Below are 18,060 nucleotides of genomic sequence, written 5' to 3' on the forward strand. Positions count from 1 at the left end.
CTTTTATGTGGTCGATCTCTAGTCGAGCATTCATTAAACCTTTAGCATATTAAAATACAGGTCTCTCATCCCGTCAAGACAACGCTTCATCTGGTACCGTCTTCCCCGAAGGCGTTTGAAACACTCGGAGCTTCAAGACACCGAAGTGATAGAGTCCTCCGAAGAAACCAAGATCCCTCGAAAGGCCTTTTCACACTAGCCAACTTTTTGATCCAACTAGATGAGTGAACTTGAGTTGAGTCAACTAGTTGGTTCGTGTGAATAAAAGTTCGATGAGTTGATCCACCAAAAATGTACGCGAGAAAAAAATGGATCACTGATCCATTTTTGCTGACTCAGCATTTTGATTTAAAAAGTTGGCTCGTGTGAAAAGGTCTGAAGTCAGCCATAACGTAGAAACTTTCCTTATTCTCCTTCTCCTGGTCGAAATAACTCACCGTAGCAAAAGCATCCCCACGAAAATTTAATAATATTGAGTCTCGTCCCTTTCAATATCTCATTGTGTTAGACGGGTAATTGCCACCAAAAACCATCGCTAAACCCCCTTCGTTTCGCCATTGAAACCTATATAGGTCGCTTCTAAACTAGACGCTAGATTAGTTTTTCCTCACCGTTATTCGTAAATTTGACTTTATATATAATGATACTTGCATTTTAATCTAATTTTTGCATCGTTTGCTTATATTCCAATTAGTCTATTTCAGAAAAATCGTTCTTATGACTTTTTAATTGGTCTGTAGCAGACGCTAGATCATAGGCGCTACCTCGGAGAAGCTAGAGCTGTTACGCCCCCTAGGGGGCGATTCTGTAAAAAATCGAATACTCTATACCATGTCGAGATCGACTTCGACAATTTGCATTGATTTATGCTTATTCGAAATCTTTACCGAATACCATTCGTCGAGATCTCGAAGTTCGTAATCTAGTTTTCGATCGAAAATTCGATTTCGAATATTTACAGAATACGCTCCCAGGACTCGTTTCGGTCGCGAATATAAGAATTCCCTCCGAAAATAAAGCTTATCTCTGACCAGATACTTTGACCGCCGCTCGATATTTTTACCACACGGTTTTGACACACAATCCCTCAGGGATTTGTGTGTACTAAGATCACGTACCTTAAAACGTGTGGAGGTTAACGTTAATAGTTAGTGTAGGGAGCTGTTGGCTCGCGTGGCTTGAAGAGCTTGCCACCACCCTCCCACGCATTGTAACCCAGCCACCTGAATTAATGGCTTTAAAAGTCGCTTGATGACTTAGGCCTAAGGTGGTGCCTTGGGTATTAGCCTAGCTGATTATTATTATTAATAGCCGCCGCCGAATCTCACATAACTCTTCAAAATTTAGATCTAGAACGTTCATTGATACGTAAATTTATTGGGCAGAGAATCTTGATAGTCCAATATTGATTTTTGGGACAGAATACCCAGAACTTCCAATTCTGTGAGTTTGGTATTCTTTTACTGAACTCTTTGACCGATAGTGTATAACAGTAACTGATGAATCAATCGATAGAAAATGCCCCCTCCTTTTTGTAATTTATATCAGTTTGTTGTACTCAAATGTCCGTGGCATCTTGTTTAATATTAAGTTCTTCTGACCAGTTTTCTCTAGTGTGCCATATTATTAGTGTTTTAGAGTATAATTTTCATAGTTTATTAGCTACTATGTACCCCTTCGAACGGAGCCAGGTCGGATGAGCGTAAGTAATAATGAATATTATTTTGTGTATGTCAATAAAGAGTGGTTTTCTATCAAGTTTACATTGAGAATTACATTTGTGGTCAACCAACCAACGAATATCGCGCCAAAATTTCGAGATCCCCGAGCGGTAATAGCAAAAGTGACATAAGACCCAAAAGTGTGTCAACTCTACCTTTGCGCCAATTAAAATATTTACTGAGAGCTAGTCTCACAATAGACTACATAACCTACTAGTGGGAACAGTACTAGCAACTGTATATTTAGTCTATACTCGCCCGTAGACATACATGTACGTTCTTAAACGCCTCACTCGGCGGCGCTGGAGTGGAGAAAATTTAAAATTTTTATGACGTATTTTCAACCCCCTCTCCCACTCCCTCTTTTTACTTTGAGACAAGCACCCATTAAACATTCTACCGTACTGACACACTTTTGGGTCTTATGTCGCTTTTGGTAATAGTATCATCCCTTTAATTCTTCAACTTGTATTCTTTGATTACCTAAGCAGATGGTAAGGTGTAAGTTACTATATTTGGTGATATTTTTTGTATTTGTTTCCCCTTTTGAATTTTTAATTACGTGGCTAATCCGAACAAATATAAATGTGAAAGAAAGTTTACTTTCCTGACTTAATTTAAAACAATATCGTAAAAAAAATTAATTTTTGGCCACAGAAAGTGTCAGCGACGGTCTAGTAGTTCTAACTCTTACCAGAGTGAGGGCTTGAGGGTACTATGTCAACCCATAGACCAATAAAAGATTATCCAGGACAGCAATCCCGTGCCTTACCCCGTACTAATATTGTCGTCTCCCCAATGTAACACTCCATTTGGGGGTGGGGAAGGGGATGAACCGGAATTGGGTACAATATCCGGCTGGTTTTTCCGGTCGGTATTCGTCAGTGTAAAAATTATTTAAAAAGTATGTGACGTAAGTTGTACCCAAAGTGACGAAATTCTACGCTTTCACCATTTTTCCGGAAGGTGGCGCTAGTAGTCGAGGGCTACGTTGAGAAGATGCGTTTTGAAAAGGATAGCTGTCCTGGATAATCTTTTATTTGTCTATGGTCCACCTAACTCAAGCGTCGCCAGTAGACCTTTAACGATCAGTGACGGGGTTCTTCGCCAGAGTCTCAAAAGCCATGGTCACACTATCGCTTGAAACCGAATTTCATGGTATGTTCCTCTAAATTTCATTGGTAAAAGCCCGCATTCAAACCTACTTAAGCGCGCCTTTTGTCTCACCAATGTAGGGGATATTGCAGACAGCTAACAGCCTCAAGCTTTCGACATTCCTTAGTTTTTCGCCTTTTTCGAACGGCAGTGGTTTTTGGTCGTAGATGGCAAGCTCTTAATGTTTTCCTGGTCCCCTGTAGTTTCCTCCCTTCATGGTTTCCTGCTAATTCTTCATTGGACTTAATCGAGAGGACATCGCGACCGAAACGAGTCTAGGTGACGATTCGGCGCCACGCTCTCCTGAGGACCGTGCTGCTGAGGTGCACCGTGATCTAGCGTTTGCTACGTCACCCATGATTTTTTCTATTCAAAAAAAAATTCGCGGCCACAATGGCGGTCATGGCCCAAGCTACAGAGTGCTCCTACTCTATTGCCAAATTAGAGAAAAATTCGAAATTCTTTACTTCGTAATTGCTCTGTGCTATCATGGATTCAGTACAAAACATTGTAAATTTATACTAAAATGCAAATATTAAGATTTTACATATTTTATTTCATCCATCATAGTCCTCTGATAAGCGTAAATCCTTTGCTGGCAACTCCGTATGGCGTCTGCTAATATGCTACCTGTCTAATTTTCGACGGCAACCAAAAGAGGACGAAGCGATAGCTTTCGGTCGAGAATTACTCCTTCTATGACAGCCCTTTATAGGCTTCGAGCTTAGGGAATATAGCGCCATCTGATTTAATATCCGTCAACTAAATATATGAAGAAATAGCAGACAACTTTTGAATTTCAATGTTTTTCTGTTGTGCAGAGATAATTTTGAACGAGCAGACAGCTTTCATATATTCAATTTGAAACTTGGTCGGAAGGCGGAGATACCAAATTTTAAACGACGCATGAAGCCTATAGTGGGATTTAGTGAATTTCTCACTTTGTGCAGGCCTTTTCAACTCCGCACTAGTTAGTCTTGATTTGTTTTACCGGATAGGAGGCCTATAAGCTTCGTGCGTAGTTTAAACTTTGGTGTGAAGTATCGAGGCCTACCGACTGAGTTTTAAATCGAATGTGAAAGCTGTCTGCTCATTCAAAATTTTATCGATATAAAGCTGAACATTTCAGTTAAATAACATTCATATTGAAAAGTTATCTGCTATTTCTTCACACAATAAGTTGACAGGAATTAGATGGCCCTATCTTTTCTAAGCATGAAGCCAGTGGCGCCGCCAGCAATATGCACGAGTAGGCACGTGCCTACGTGGAAAACTAGAGGGGGCCCCAAATTTATTAAAAAAGGGGGCCCTATTTTTTCATATTGTTAAATTTTCCGTAGCCGAATTAATAGAGAAATTGCTGAAAATTTTCAAACTTGTGACTATCAACTAATGCACATATTTTATGGGTTTATATTTACTCCATTTAAAAAGGATAATTCCCATTGTATAATACCAGGGGGTAAGGGCGTAAGCAAAAACGCGGCCGTCACTTCTCCTCCCGCTGAGGGGGAGTTACGCGCGTGGCTAGACGAGACACGAAATCTCACAGGTGTGACAAAGATAAAAATAAACAAACAACAAGCTATCTATTTAAGGCTTGTATATAGTTCTCTTCGTCAGTAGCAGAGATGTAGACATGTAGTGTATTATTTCAAAGAAAAAAGGGTGACTCACTTTCTCTTTTTATTTCGTGCCCGCCCTATATGGGGATTGGGAGGCGGGACAAGAAATATTGCGTTTACTCAATAGTGGTACAATTAGATGGTTAGCTCGTAGTGCCCGTAAAGGCGGGAGAGAACCGTTCGACATTGTAGAGAGGTCTACGGGTAACCTCTCTGAAATAACTAGCTAATGTTTAATGTTTACAATATTAAAATAATTTTACAATAGTTATTTTTATCTCGTGATATAATAATGCATAAATATTTTAACACAAAGTAAGCGTTATTTACATTTTTGAAAGCATTAAATTTTTAATAGGCCTTGGTTGTATCACTCGGCTTGTAGAAGCTAGTCGGTATAGTCCAAGCGCACCCTACCAAACAAGAGGGGTTATACTCCCTTTAAATTCAATAATTTTAAATCACCCCTCCAACCAAAGTTAATCTTTTTCATTTTTCTCTTAATCTGTTACCATAATATAAACCAAAATATCGAAATATAAAATTGTGATCTCGGCGACGCGTTACTACGATTCCAGTGCCTTTTTTATCTTATAAAATCTTCAGCTAGTGACATAGTTCGATGTACACTCCTTGGTACACTGAAAAGGATAATTATAATGCTAATAGCGTTTCGCATTTGACTGCTCGAGATTATTTTCTCAAAATATTTTTGACAAAACAAGAGCAACTATTAATTTTTTTAATTTCTATGGCAATGTACAAGTCCAGATTTTTCTAGGAACCTTGGGACAAGTCAATTAGCGTCAACATTTTTGGATAACGTTACCTGATTATGCCCCCTCATAACCAAACAATTTTACAAGGAAAATTTTTATGGTATTGGAGCGCATTCGGAAACTTTTTTTCGAAATCGACTTTGCCAAGTTCCGGCGTACGATTCAAGGGGTCTTATAACCCAGCTCGTAGTTTTTGGTTCAATCTTCTATTTGAAGAATTTCTGAGCAGGTGCTAATACTCTGGTATTAGCAAATTTACTGGAAAGGCATTCTATATTTTCTGATTGAGCTTCCCCATTCGGATAAAAGAAACGAGTTTCTGTCTGAATTCTCTAATTTTCTCAGATATTATCAATTAATAAATAGTTTATTGGTGGGTGTTGATACACCTGAAGAGCTATTTTTCAAAGTAAGAATTTTTTATTATTATAATTTATCTACTTTTGAAACTTAAAATTTCCGTAATTATCTTATGCAAAAATATTTTACATTAAAAAAATTACCTAAATTTTAAAATTACAAATTAACATGTCCATTACTACTAAAGAGTAAAGACATATGTATATTAAGCTATATATAGTGTTATTTTAAAATAAGGTATTTCAATTTTCCATTTTTTTTAAATGGCCTGCAAATTTGTTGTCAAACAGAGTCGAGTTAAAAATGAAGATCTAGCAGAAGCTATGTTAAACGCTATCAGCTACGAATTATCTAGATTAGAGGAATTTAACACCTGTGGAAGTCTCTACTTCTGATTTACAGTTAAGTAAGAAAATTATTAGGAATACACGACGCACTTTGTTACCTCTCCGAGGGGACAAAGTCCCCTAGGAGGGGTTATACAACCACCGTGTCTGTCTGTGGGTCTGTCAGGCCTGCGAACGCGTTCGCATTTTCGGTGCAAAGTGTAATCACTGCGTACGCAGTTTCTCGAGATCTCTGCGTTCGCAGTTTCTCGAAGGGTTGGCAAAACCACCGTGTGACGGTGAGCGTTAACGGATTCATTTGCAGTTTGGTTCGGATGGTGTTTTTTCGCTCACCGTCGTGACGGTTTGGTGTTTTACGTTTTTGTAATGTTTATACGTAGGTTGTGAGTGTTGAATTTGTTGTGTTTGTGTTCTGATGGTTGAGGCTGTTGTGTTTATATGGGCGTTTTCTCTCCAACTTCATCTTAATACTACCTCTCAACGTCCAATGGCAGGGTTTCCACCAGTTGTACACGGTATTCGTCTTAGTATCAATTTGCGATCGCATCGGGCGAGATTTGAACCCGAGACCTCCTGCTTGACAGGCGGACGTTCTACCACAGAACCACCGACACTTGTTACGCCTTATTGAAAATTAGACCTTCAGCTTTATCGGAAGCGTATTTAATAGAGTACGAAATTTTGGTTTAATTGAACTAGAATTGAAATTGAAATTATTGCATCGAAGAAATTATAATTTAGCGTTTCTCTATTGATTAAAAACAAATGCGCCACCCAGGTTTCGAACCCAGACCATTCGGCTTGGCAGTCGAGCGCTCTACCACAGAACCACCGATAGCTCCTTAGGTTCACTGAAATTAAGACACGCATCGTAAGCATAATAGGTAATAAAGTCTTTTTTTATTAATGAATTTATGAAGGCCTAATCTGGTTTTTTTAAAGGTTAAATCTTTTTTTAGCGCAGTCAGCCGAGATAAGAGGGTTAAAGGGTAGACCCTGTTGGTGGTCCACTTTGTTAGTTTTTTTGTTATTTATTTACGGGTATTCTTAACGACCTATATATAGTTGTGTTAATTCAAAGGAGATAATTTAACGTTAATTGCTTTAAGAGCTGGCGGTTAGTCAAGTGGCTCTCTGTGCTTTGTTGATGGTAAGGTTTTTGCTTCTTGTAAATATATTTGGTGTGGATATTTGGATATCTACGATTTCTAACGCAGTCAATGATTTCCTGGGTGTGCGAGTCATTATATGATATTGGAAATTGGACGGCATTGGTCTTTTTCATGCGGTATGTGTCACAACGTCAACTGGAAGTCTACGAGCGTTGAAATAAAATGAGCGTTAAAGATGCGGCAAGTATTTCGTAAGCGAGAAAAATACAAATACCATCTGTAGATATTTCTTTCATTAAAATTTGCTTAGTATTATATTCAACTGATAAACATGTACTGTAAAAAGGCTTAAATACAATTGTGCATTGTTTTAGTAAGTCTAACTCGCTGTTGTAACTACTTAATTTATAATATTCTGAATAAATTAAATTCGATTGTTTCGTCTCAATTATTTATATTAAAATTAAAATTTTATACCGGGCAGGGTTTGAACCGAGAATACTTTTTTCGTAAATAACTCTGAATTGCGGAGATATCTTTGGGGGTTATGTCGAGAAATTAATACCACTAGGGACCATTCTTCCGAGGAGAGGTATATTTTGGCTTGCCAACTTGTTTTTAAGATATAGGGATAGCTTTATGGGTATGCGGTCGTACCTTTATGCGCGAATTCAGAACAAAAAGAGAGATCACCACTAAGCATATCGATAAAACCGTCTTCAGCAATTAACGTGTGTAGTGTGTACCTATGTTGACAATTCTGTTTGTCCTTCAAATCCAAATATTCCTACACCCGTTTCTAATAGCATATTTTTCGATCATGGAAAGCACTGTGAAGCGCGGGGCCCTAGGCAGTCGCCTCACTCGCCTTGCCCTAAGACCGGCCCTGTATACCTACAGACGTCGAGGTTACATAAACCAGGTCACTAACTCTATTCAATGCCCATCTAAAATAAGTCCACCATTAAGCCCACCTACAGAACAATCCTCGCCAATTAACGATTTTACCGATGATAACAATTCTGTATCTTCTTCGCGTACAAATATTCCTACTCCCGTTTTTTATAGCTTATTTCTCGATCATGAGTATGTTATACCTACAGAAATCGAGGTTACACCCGATTTAATAAACAATGCTAAAAATTATATTCAATGCCCAGATAAAATTAACCTTTCTCAGCCCATAATAGAGCGTTCCGACCCCACTGAGGAGTGAGGATATTAATTTAGTTGACAGTTCGACTGATGAGGCTGCAGTTCAAAATAGAGTAGAAGGGAACGAGGTGGTTGATTGTCTATCAACTGCTAATTATCAAAACTAGGAAAACTGGGCGCGTTAGAAAACCTAAAATCGAGCCTAACTATAATTATTCTCCCTTAGTTAAATCAAAAAAGTTGTACTGCATTTGCAAGAAACCGAATGATGGGACGCGATATTTTCAATGTTGTCAATGTGAAGACTGGTTGCATTTTAGATGTGTATTTCTTAGCGAAAGTCCAAATACCCTTTCGCGAGTTAAAATGGATAAAAATTTAAAATGACCCTTATGCGTTAAAAACGTCACGGGACGAGATGCTGAGAACGCCTATCAAAATGGTTGGTTTGCGTCCCTATTTCAATGTTTAATAGAAACTACAGCTTTTTCCAATAGTTCAAGTATTCTAAATGAATTAAATCAATGCGTTGACGTGATTAATAGTAGTTCCGAAAGTACCGTTTCATCCCCAGAAGAAAACAAATTAATATCAGGTAGAACTGAAGACCCAGTCGAGTTCTTCGATTTAATAATTTCAAAATTTTGGCCCCTTTTTAGTATCGATAATCTCGAGGCAATTTACAAAATTAATCCTAATTGAAAATAAATTATCGATTACTCGGATCGGTTAGAAGTAGGAGAAAATCGTTCTTGTCCCAATTGCAGACGTGTAAATGAAACGACACACCATGTGTCTACCCCTCCCAAAAAACCCTTATTGATATTTAGTTTACAGAGGAGAAACGACAGGGGGAACATACGAAAAAGGAGTGCAAATTACCAGGAATTTTAAAATTCTATGGTTTGAAGTACAATTTAAAAAGTTGCGTAGTTCTCGCCGGAGACGATTCTACGAGTAGCCATTATAAAGCGTACGTAAAATGTTCTAGATTCCTCAAATTGGGGTTGCTATGATGACACCGTAAAATATGTTGGAGATAAGCGACGGCGCCTCTATTACGTGACCTTCGTCCGTCTGATAACGCAATATAAATGTAAATAACCGTTTAGGCAAAATACAAATTGTTCTTTTTAACTTCATATATATACTGTATACATTAGTCGTTATATGCATTCACTTTTCTCTTGTTTCAAATAAATATGTTACGTTGAAATGACTCTCTTCATTCATAGGATTAGTTTCGTCGTCTATTTTCTATCAGGTTATGCGCCCAGTTAGTACGCAGTTACCGCTATGCCAGTCCACCTTTGTAGTTGTCGCAAGTACTTAGCTTCTTCCTAATTGTTCCGGTTACGCCTCAGGCTCCTTCATCGCAGACGTCATGACTTCGAATGCAGACTCCAGGTGTACCATATAGCGAAGCTGAAAGACTTGAATTACCCGCTTTGGAAATTCAAGATGAAGATGTTTCTGACCAGGGATAACTTGTGGCAAGTCTTTGATGAAGTAAAACCAGCCTCGGACGTGTCGCCTGATTGGGATAAACGCGATCGACAAGCACAAGACGATCAACTAGTTCATATAATGAACGACGACAGCGCCCGAAAGATGTGGCTAACAATTCAGCAACTCCACGAGCAGTCCACCATCTCGAGCAAGCTCTTTCTGCTTCGGAAGATACACAAAATGCGCTTCAAAGAAGGTCAAACTATGCAACAGCATATCACCGCCATGATGGAGGTCGTGGAACGTTTACGAGGGATTGAAGAGAATATGAAAGATTCGTACGTAGCCTGCATGCAGTTATGTAGTCTCCCGGAGTCATACGACACTCTAGTAACGGCGCTTGAAGTACGTCCAGTAGCTGACTTAACTTTGCAATACGTCCGAGCTAAGCTGATTGAAGAGTACAACCGAAGAAAGGAGGGCTCTGAACAATCTTTGTTGGATAAGTCAGAAACGGCTCTAAATACTTCACATAACAGAAGAAACTCCAAGAGTCAAGAGTCAGTTATTGAGTGCTACTACTGTGGAAAGCCTGGCCATTATCAGAAAGATTGTCGTACCCTAAAGGTCAAGCAGAATCGGGGGACTTCTAGGAATCAGCGTCGCAGAAAAAAATGTCACGAGCGCCACTCAATCATCGAACAGTCCGAGCGTTAATCAGTCCGCAACGTGTCAGAGTGTCTCTCAGTCCTCTTCTGGCCAGAAAAATGGTTATTCCGTTTTCAAGACATCAAAAAGGAATTGGTATGTCGATTCTGGAGCTACTAGCCATATGAGCAGCAATCGTTCCTTTTTCGACACATTATCACCAAAGTCCGAGAAGATTTATTTAGCGGACGACTCCGTTATAGAAGCAGAAGGCATCGGGCAAGGTATCATACAGTGCATGGGTCCGAAAGGCCAGTTCAGAGATATTAAAGTCAAGGAAGTCTTAAATGTTCCCAATTTGGGAGGTAATCTTCTCTCTGTCCATAGACTTACACAAACTGGACATAAGATTGTTTTCAAGGGCAATATTTGTGACATATTCGAAGGACAGCGAATAGCAGCTACCGCAGAATCAGATGGCTGGCTCTATAGACTAAAATGCAAGGAGAGCAGCAACGTCGTAACAACGGGAGCTGAACACAGGGGCTGCGTCCATTTAGGGCACCGAAGATTTGGTCATGGAGATCCGAAACTTTGCGATCATGAACTAGCCACTGGGATTGAATTATGGCAATGCAAGTCCAAGGAGATCTGCGAATGTTGCATAAAAGGGAAAATGGCATCACAATCTTTCTCTAAAGCGTCCGAATCGACTAGTCATCAACCATTGGATTTAATCCATACTGATCTTTGTGGTCCTATGAAAACAGCTTCTTTCAGCGGTCGGCAAGAATTTCAGGGGATCAAAGTAAGCCGGGAAAAATTTGGGCGAAATTTTAGAAAGGGGTGCGAGAAAGGGTTCTAAAATGGTAAATGATAAAAGTTTAACAACTCCTTCAAAAAAATTGGCTTAAACAATTTTAAAGAAAACTTTGTTTATGGTGGAGGAAATATCCGAATCAGAGAAAAAATTTGAATTCGGAAAGGAATTACCCGAAAGAAATAACTGAAAGGAAAATTTGCGAATCGAGAGAGGAGATTTCCGAATCCGGAAGTAATTCGTCTACTCTGTAGGTGGTTGAAAACGTGGAACATATGGATATAGATTCTGACTCCGACGACACCGACGACGAAACTAGTGGGAAAAAACAATTCCGCTTAGGCAAAAAAAATAGCATCTAAGAAATGCTTTACCGTATTTATGGTAAACGGTTATTTTCAAACTCTTAGAACGCGTTTTTCAAAGAATCAATATTTAAAAACTAATTTTTACACTATCATTGCAAAATTTATCGACGATATAAACAGACTTTCAGAATATCAAATAAACTTTTATTTTAAGTATTTTTTAAAGAATATTAACAGATTTAGGACCAGAGAAGTAGCGATTGTCGATTAACCCTATTATGGTTGAAACAAATCATTTCTTTCTGGCAACCGTGAAATTGATCAAAGAAGATGTGTTCAAAATTGCAGTTTACGACTCTTATCGTGAATACGACGACTTCATCGACGAAGAAAGAAGTCCTGCTGGGGAAGGTAGGGATGACTCATCCTCGCTCGCGTCGTCCACCTTAGGAATCCTCCGAGAGTGGCGACCTTTTACCCGAAGGGTTAAGAGCACAATAAAGTACCGGTGACGCTAACTATTGTACCACAGTGAGTCCACAAAAATTTCTTGGCGGGCTTTCTTCTCCAGCCAATTAGGTTCGAGACCGGTAGCGTCATCCGAGGGGCCTGCTATATAAGGGACGTCGGGACAATGGACTATAGCTCTTGGTTCCCCCTTGAGGGTCATTCCTTGCCGTGGTAAGGGGGCTAGCGCGAGATGGGGCTAAGCTGACGGTCAGAAACCGGATGTGTTCCTCCAACTCCGGACTAAATGCGACCCGGTTCCCCCAAATGGTCACGCCTTGCATGGTGGGGGCTTAAGGCGTATTGTTGACCCAAAGGGCCGTTGGCGCAGTTGACTTGTCCTGTGACCAGCTCGTCCCGGCGATGAGATCCCCGACTGAAGTGACTGATTCCCTATTGGTTACACCTTGATGATGGGGGGCTTACGGGAATTGCTTGACGTGCTGGCTATGCTGGGTTAAGGTTTCCTATACCAGATTGGTCGTGCTTAGACTCCCAACCGATTGTAACCGCCCTCTGTTGAGGTTGCAGGTCTTGACTATGACCTGTATAAAACTAGTCCCATCTGTTTGCCGTGGTTGGCGACCTGTAAGCCATGCGATGGGAGTCCTGGAGGTTGAGTCGGCTGACATACTGAGGTTAGTCTTCAGACAACACGCCTCTGTGGTCTTAGAGTGTGGTTAGACAGGAGGTCTACTCTGGTCCGATGTAGATCAATCGGCTCCTATACGTGTCACTCAATTTTGCGGGGGTCTAAATTCGCGCACGAGAAAATGGAATCTCTGTTCTCGACCTTTAAAAACCATGTCGAATTTCCGAGAAATGTTTACGAAACGACCAGGCGAAACTTCTATCATTGAAAACGTGATAGAAACGGGCGATGCCAAGCCAATTTTCGTTCACCCCTGTAATGATATTTGGTTTAATCAACAACGAGAGGTTAACAACAACGTGAGTTTATTACGGACGCCATCTTACAACTGCCTAACTGTTTTATTCCGATGCGCGCGCCACCTAGAGGCGGTAGGCCAAACTATGAAAATATCTAGAACTGATATCACTACATCTTTCCTCTCAGATGGTTTCTTTACCAAGCATTTAAAATGTAATAACATAATTTAATTTGATTATACTGAAGTTTAACTTTAACTTCTAAACATGAAATAAAACTTAATTGAACGTGACGTTGAATATAATGTTCAGCTTATAAATCAAGTTTATGTGGCTTGCGTTTCACTCTTTCCGACTTTCTTTGTGGAACGGAAGTTGACCGGTTTGGCACTTGTGCTTGACGATCTCGGGGTGTGGAGATCTGAGGTGTGGAGATCTGCGGTGTGGAGATCTGCGGTGTGGAGATCTGCGGTGTGGAGATCTGCGGTGTGGAGATCTGCGGTGTGGAGATCTGCGGTGTGGAGATCTGCGGTGTTGGAATGGTTTCAGATGTCTGACTTTGGACGCCACGTCGTTGTGTAGCTTCACTCTGGACGGAACCCGAAATAACTCTTTTAGCTGTGTGCAAAGTCTCAGACGTTTTCAACAGTTGATGTCTATTTCGACGCAATATTGCTCCGTCTGTAGTTTCAACCACATACGAACGTATGGCGACTTTCTTCAACACCTTCGCTTTCCTTGTCCACTCTCCTTGACTGTGAATTCGAACCACTTCACCCGGTTTGAGCTCCGACAGTTCTTTTCCCTTTGTTGTTTGCTTTTGCTTCTTCGGATAAGTAACATTGCTTGCTTTGACGACGTAAGGTAGTCTTGTTCTACAATTTCGTCCCATGAGTAATTCCGAAGGTGATTTCCCACAATGCAAAGGAGTGTTCCGATAACTAAGAAGTCCAAGTTCAAAATCCTCATTGGCGTCTATAGCCTTCTTCAAAAGTCGTTTCGCTATTTGGACTCCTTTCTCTGCTAAACCGTTTGACCTCGCGTATCGCGGACTAGAAAGTGTACTCTTGAATCCATAGTCGATTGCAAACTTACGGAATTCAGATGAATCGAAGGGTACATTGTCGGACAGTAATTCCATTGGAATTCCATGGCGGGCGAATACTCGTTTGAGACTTTTTATTACTACATTTGCCGTAATTGTTTTAAGAGCTTCTACTTCAAGGTAGCTGGAAAAAGCGTCTATGACTACAATGTAGTTTTTTCCATTAAGCTGAAACAAATCTGTCGCGACTCTGTCCCAAGGACGATTCGGCGTATCACGCATAATGAGTGGTTCGTATTTTTGCGAGTACTGAAATTTATTGCATGTGCTACAACTCTTGCTTCGGCAATCGATGTCCGAATTTATGTTGGGCCAATAAACTGCCTGTCGAGCTCTTCTCCTACACTTTTCGATACCCATATGTCCATCGTGTATGACATCGAGAATCCGGCTTCTAAGGCTGACTGGTACAACGATCCTAGAGCCTTTGAGAATCAATCCGTCAAATTCAGTTAATTCCGATCGAACTGCTGCGTATGCGGAAATAGTAGCGTCTGAAGTGTCCCATCCATTTCTCAAATGATTTTTAATTTTATTTAACACGGTGTCTTTCTCAGTTTCCTCTCGAAGACGTCGTAACATTTCACCACTTATTGGCAACGCTTGAACCACCGTGTTAATATGAATTTGAACTTCGTCGTTTACGTCACCTTCACCTGGCTTAACTGGTAAACTTGCTCTTGATAACGCATCAGCTATTACTAAGTCTTTACCAGGAGTGAACTGCAACTTAAACCGGTATTTCATGAGCTTAAGAAATAAACGTTGCAGTCTTGGAGGAACTTCGGCTAGTACCCGTTTCGTCATTGCGAGAAGTGGCTTATGGTCGGTTTCCAGTATAATGTCCTTGCCATAAATATAGTTGTGGAAACGTTGGCACCCAAATACCAATCCTAAGCTCTCCTTTTCTATTTGAGCATACCTCTTTTCACACTCTGTCAACGACCTGGACGCGTATGCTATTGGCTTCCACTCACCAGAGTATTCTTGTAAAAGAACAGACCCGAGACCGTGTCCCGACGAATCCGTGGAAACTTTCGTGTTTCTCAATGGGTCGTAGAACTGTAACACTGGTTCGCTGATCAATACATTTTTTATATACTCCCACTCTTTGTCGTGTTCAGGTTGCCACTGAGGATCAACGTCTTTCTTCAAGTAATTTCTGAGATTAACTGTGTTTGCCGATAGGCGTGGTATATACTTTCCTACAAAGTTCACAGTTCCAAGAGCTCGTTGCACGTCAGCCCTATTCTGTGGCTTCGGTATTTTCACTATAGCTTCCACTTTTAGCGGATCAGGTCGAATCCCTTCACTACTGATAACTTCTCCCATGTACGTTATTGACTTTTGACGAAATTCACATTTATCGGGATTTAGAGTAGCGTTTGCGTCGTCTAATCGTCTTAAAGCTTCGTGCAATCTTGTATCGTGTTCTGCAATGGTCTTTCCCCATACTAAAACATCGTCGTGCAGCGGCCTTGCGCCTTCCGCAGTATCAAATATTTGACTGTAAGCTTTGAAGAAAATCTCTGGCGCAATTGAGATTCCAAACGGTAACACCAGAAAACAATACCTTCCAAACGGAGTATTGAATGTAGTTAAAGGTTGACTCTCCGCATCCAAGGGAATTTGGTAGAATCCGGAGGCGGCATCCAGCTTAGAAAAGTATTTCGCTCCAGCTAGTTCAGACTGGATATCTTCCTTAGTCGGTATTTGATGATGTTCTCGGCATATGTTTTGATTTAAAATTTGAGGATCAAGACATAAACGTAATCTTTTATTTTTCTTTTCGAGTATTACCAAAGGGCTAACCCATTCGGTCGGTTCGTCAATTCGTCGAATAATTCCACTTTCTTCAAGGCGATCTAATTCTTCTCGCAGTTTGCCCCGTAAGGCGTACGGTACTCTCCTAGCGGGTACAATAACTGGAACGGCGTCTGCCTTTAACGTGATATGACACGTAGTTTGCAAACATCCGATTCCCTTAAATACGGAGGGATATTTCTCGGTAACTTCCTTCCGTAAGGTGTCACTGTCTCTCGAGACTTCGTTCACGTGTGTTAGACACTTATTGGTATCATCAAAAGTAGTTTCTATCTCCAAAGCTTTTCTAGCGACTATACCCAAAGCTTCGCAAGTTTGTAATGAAAGAATTGGTGTTTCGCCTTTATCGACAATTACAATTGACGTAGCCACATTTTTGGAATCTACCATGATATGTAACAGAAACTCTCCGTAGGAATTTATCATGAACCCTCCGTAAGCCCTCAGCTTTAATTTTCGTCCAATTACTCTTGGCTTAGGCCTAAAGGAATCGTAAATATCCTTGGGTAAACAATTCACTTGAGCTCCAGTATCGACCTTGAACTGAATTATCTGTTTATTAAATTTGATCGGAACATACCAATCTTCGCAACTTATTTCTTTGCGACATTGAACTGTATCTATTATGAAGTCGGATTCGCTGTCTGTCGATCTGGTTTTAACTTCGCTTACAGCCTTTTTACTTCGGCATACTTTGGCAAAATGGTTCATACCGTCGCATTTATGGCATTTTTTACCATAAGCAGGGCATTCGTTTCGCTTGTGCGTATTCGAACATCTATTGCAACTTGTGATTACGCCGTCTTTACTATGCTGCGTCGTAGGCCCTTTATTATTTACCGTCTGTGAAGACGTAAACGGTTTCTTTCTATTTCGCTTCTTACGCGACTGCTTGTTTTGGACGAAATCAACATGTGCTTCGGATGAGTCACCCGCAACTGACTTGTCTACGCGCTGCTCTGACCAAGTCTTAACTTGAAGCGCCAAATTTTCAGCAGCCCGGCAAAGGTTCAATGTTCTATCAAGAGTTAAATTGTCTTCTGCCAATAATTTAGCACGCATATGAGATGGCACTCCTGCTATTATTTGATCTCTAATCATCGATTCCTCTATAACTCCAAAATTACATGACTTCACTTTTTTCCTCAAGGTCACCAAAAATTCATCAACAGACTCGTTTTCTGACTTTGTTAAATTTCGGAAAACCCAACGCTCATAGCTTTCATTCTTTTTAGGCGTACAATGGGCCTCGAACTTGAGAACGACATTCGCATACGTTTTAGGGGTTTGAGCATCGAAAACAAAAGTGTTATAAACATCTATCGCAGACTGACCTGCTACAGTTAGCAATAAGGCTATTTTCTTACTGTCAGATCTTGCGGTGCTTGGAGACGTAGCTTCTTCAAAAATTTCGAACCGCTGTATAAAAACCTGCCATGCTTGATTGGCGTTGCCGGTGAATTGTAGTTCGTCCGGTTGTCGTAGACCCTCCATTCTCTTTCAAATTTTAGTTAGATTAGAATACGTTGAAGGCGAAGAGTTAATCGTAAATTCTGGCACCATGTAATGATATTTGGTTTAATCAACAACGAGAGGTTAACAACAACGTGAGTTTATTACGGACGCCATCTTACAACTGCCTAACTGTTTTATTCCGATGCGCGCGCCACCTAGAGGCGGTAGGCCAAACTATGAAAATATCTAGAACTGATATCACTACAACCCCCCAAAGCGAGAGGAGATTGACAAGGCGTTTGATGAGTTGTTGGATCTAGATTTGATAGAACCCAGTGTCTCGCCTTGGGCTGCGCCTATTGTACTAGCGAACAAGCCGGATAGTACCAAACGGCTTTAAATTAACTTTAAGGGTATAAACGGGGTGACGGTGTCTGACTGAAACCCCATAGCTTCGATCCCAAATATTTTGGTGAATTTGGGAAACGCGATGTATTTCACCTCGTTTGACCTTTCGAAAGGCTTTTATCAAGTCAACGTAAGGGAGTGTGACAAGACCGAAGACCGCCTTCGTTTGTCATCGGGGGCTTTTTCAATTCAAAAAGATGCCTTTTGAAATGAAAAACGCACCGAGCACGTTCATGCGTCTGGTGGATACCATTTTGGCACCTTACAAATGGAAATTTGTTTTGGGATTTTACGACGATTTCGTCGTAGATTCCGAATCGTTTGAGGATCATTTGATTCACATTCGAAGGGTCCTAGAGCGTATAGTCGAAGCGGGATTAACAGTTAACCC

This window comes from Leiobunum rupestre, chromosome 8 (assembly GCF_980474605.1).
Source record: "Leiobunum rupestre chromosome 8, qqLeiRupe1.1.hap1, whole genome shotgun sequence".
Lineage (NCBI taxonomy): Eukaryota > Metazoa > Arthropoda > Arachnida > Opiliones > Sclerosomatidae > Leiobunum > Leiobunum rupestre.